Source organism: Arachis stenosperma, chromosome 1 (assembly GCF_014773155.1).
Source record: "Arachis stenosperma cultivar V10309 chromosome 1, arast.V10309.gnm1.PFL2, whole genome shotgun sequence".
In the NCBI taxonomy this organism is placed as follows: Eukaryota; Viridiplantae; Streptophyta; class Magnoliopsida; order Fabales; family Fabaceae; genus Arachis; species Arachis stenosperma.
In genome coordinates, this window is record NC_080377.1 from 23,443,474 (window position 1) to 23,446,936 (window position 3,463).

The 3,463-nt window shown below is 42.9% G+C and overlaps 1 non-coding gene across 1 annotated transcript; it reads left to right on the plus strand.

The window, feature by feature from the left end:
* The first annotated feature begins 2,602 nt into the window (after positions 1-2,602).
* LOC130953374 (small nucleolar RNA R71) lies at positions 2,603-2,706 on the plus strand. Its single transcript, XR_009075549.1, has one exon. It is a non-coding gene; the product is annotated as a small nucleolar RNA R71 (small nucleolar RNA).
* The last annotated feature ends 757 nt before the right edge of the window (positions 2,707-3,463 follow it).

Genomic DNA, 3,463 nt, shown 5'->3' on the forward strand with positions numbered 1-3,463 from the left:
AGAGGTTTCTCCGGCCTTGGATGCCATAAATGGTTATGGAAAAACGAAAAAGCAACGCTTTTACCACACCAAACTTAAAAGGTTTGCTCGTCCTCGAGCAAAAAGAAGAAAGAAAAGAGTAGAAGAAGAAGAAATGAGGAAGAAGGGAATGGCTTTTGTGTTCGGCCAAAGAGGGGGAGAAGTGGTGTTTAGGTTGTGTGAAAATGAAGGGGTGAAGAAGGGTTTATATAGGGGAGGGGGAAGGGTAAAGTTCGATCAAGTGAGGGTGGGTTTGGGTGGCAAAGTGGTTTGAATTTGAATGGTGAGGTAGGTGGGGTTTTATGAAGGATGGATGTGAGTGGTGAAGAGAAAGAAGGGATTTGATAGGTGAAGGGTTTTTGGGGAAGAGGTATTGAGGTGATTGGTGAATGAGTGAAGAAGAGAGAGAGTGGTGGGGTTGGTGGGGATCCTGAGGGGTCCACAGATCCTGTGGTGTCAAGGAAAAGTCATCCCTGCACCAAATGGCAAGCAAAATCACGTTTTGAGCCAATTCTGGCGTTAAACGCCGGGCTGGTGCCCATTTCTGGCGTTTAACGCCAGGTTCTTGCCCTTTTCTGGCGTTTAACGCCAGTCTGGTGCCCTTTTCTGGCGTTAAACGCCCAGAATGGTGCCAGACTGGGCGTTAAACGCCCAACTGCTACTCTTACTGGCGTTTAAACGCCAGTAAGTTCTTCCTCCAGGGTGTGCTATTTTTCTTCCTGTTTTTCATTCTGTTTTTGCTTTTTCAATTGATTTTGTGACTTCTCATGATCATCAACCTACAAAATAAAATAAAATAATAAAAGAAAATAGTTAAAATATGACATTGGGTTGCCTCCCAACAAGCGCTTCTTTAATGTCAGTAGCTTGACAGATGGCTCTCATGGAGCCTCACATTTTCTCAGAGCAATGTTAGAACCTCCCAACACCAATCTTAGAGTTTGAATGTGGGGGTTCAACACCAAACTTAGAGTTTGGTTGTGGCCTCCCAACACCAAACTTAGAGTTTGACTGTGGGGGCTCTGTTTGACTCTGATTTGAGAGAAGCTCTTCATGCTTCCTCTCCATGGTGACAGAGGGCTATCCTTGAGCCTTAAACATAAAGGATTCTTCATTCATTTGAATGATCAGTTCACCTCTATCAACATCAATCACAGCCTTTGCTGTGGCTAGGAAGGGTCTGCCAAGGATGATGGATTCATCCATACACTTCCTAGTCTCTAGGACTATGAAATCAGCAGGGATGTAATGGTCTTCAACCTTCACCAAAACATCCTCTACAAGTCCATGAGCTTGTTTTCTTGAGTTGTCTGCCATCTCTAATGAGATTCTTGCAGCTTGCACCTCAACGATCCCTAACTTCTCCATTACAGAGAGAGGCATGAGGTTTACACTTGAACCTAAGTCACACAGAGCCTTCTTGAAGGTCATGGTGCCTATGGTACAAGGTATTGAGAACTTTCCAGGATCTTGTCTCTTTTGAGGTAATTTCTGCCTAGACAAGTCATCCAGTTCTTTGGTGAGCAAAGGAGGTTCATTCTCCCAAGTCTCATTTCCAAATAACTTGTCATTTAGCTTCATGATTGCTCCAAGGTATTTAGCAACTTGCTCTTCAGTGACATACTCATCCTCTTCAGAGGAAGAATACTCATCAGAGCTCATGAAAGGCAGAAGTAAGTCCAATGGAATCTCTATGGTCTCATTTTGAGCCTCAGATTCCCATGGTTCCTCATTGGGGAACTCAATGGAGGTCAGTGCACGCCCACTGAGGTCTTCCTCAGTGGCGTTCACTTCCTCTCCTTCCTCTCCAAATTCGGCCATGTTGATGGCCTTGCACTCTCCTTTTGGATTTTCTTCTGTATTGCTTGGGAGAGTACTAGGAGGGAGTTCAGTAACTTTCTTGCTCAGCTGTCCCACTTGTGCTTCCAAATTTCTAATGGAGGACCTTGTTTCAGTCATGAAACTTTGAGTGGTTTTGATTAGATCAGAGACCATAGTTGCTAAGTCAGAGGGGTTCTGCTTAGAATTCTCTGTCTGTTGCTGAGAAGATGATGGAAAAGGCTTGCCATTGCTAAACCTATTTCTTCCACCATTATTGTTGTTAAAACCTTGTTGAGATCTCTCTTGATTCTTCCATGAGAAATTTGGGTGATTTCTCCATGAAGAATTATAGGTGTTTCCATAGGGTTCTCCTAGGTAATTCACCTCTTCCATTGAAGGGTTCTCAGGATCATAGGCTTCTTCTTCAGATGAAGCATCCTTAGTACTGCTTGGTGCATTTTGCATTCCAGACAGACTTTGAGAGATCAAATTGACTTGTTGAGTCAATATCTTGTTCTGAGCCAGAATGGTATTCAGAGCATCAATCTCAAGAACTCCTTTCTTCTGATTAGTCCCATTGTTCACAGGATTCCTTTCAGAAGTGTACATGAATTGGTTATTTGCAACCATTTCAATTAGCTCTTGAGCTTCTGTAGGCGTCTTCTTCAAATGAAGAAATCCTCCAGCAGAGCTATCCAAAGACATCTTGGATAGTTCAGAGAGACCATCATAGAAAATACCTATGATGCTCTATTCAGAAAGCATGTCAGATGGACACTTTCTGATCAATTGTTTGTATCTTTCCCAAGCTTCATAGAGGGATTCTCCATCCTTCTGTCTGAAGGTTTGGACTTCCACTCTAAGCTTACTCAATTTTTGAGGTGGAAAGAACTTTGCCAAAAAGGCATTGACTAGCTTTTCCCATGAGTCCAGGCTTTCTTTAGGTTGTGAGTCCAACCATGTCCTAGCTCTGTCTCTTACAGCAAAAGGGAATAGCATAAGTCTATAGACCTCAGGGTCTACCCCATTAGTCTTGACAGTGTCACAGATTTGCAAGAATTCAGCTAAGAACTGATGAGGATCTTCCAATGGAAGTCCATGGAACTTGCAATTCTGTTGCATTAGAGAAACTAATTGAGGCTTAAGCTCAAAGTTGTTTGCTCCAATGGCAGGGATAGAGATGCTTCTCCCATAGAAGTCGGGAGTAGGTGCAGTAAAGTCACCCAGCACCCTCCTTGCATTGTTTGCATTGTTGTTGTTTTCGGCTGCCATGTCTTCTTCTTCTTTGAAGATTTCTGTTAGGTCCTCTATAGAGAATTGTGCCTTAGCTTCTCTTAGCTTTCGCTTCAAGGTCCTTTCAGGTTCAGGGTCAGCTTCAACAAGAATGCCTTTGTCTCTGCTCCTGCTCATATGAAAGAGAAGAGAACAAGAAAATGCGGAATCCTCTATGTCACAGTATAGAGATTCCTTGAGGTGTCAGAAGAACAGAAAAATAGAAGAAAGAGGTAGAAGAATTCGAACTAATCAGAGAGAGTTCGAATTGTGCATTGAGAAGGAGTGGTACTCCATAAATAGAAGGATGTGGGAAGAGGGGAAGAGAATTTTCGAAAATTAAGTTAAAGAA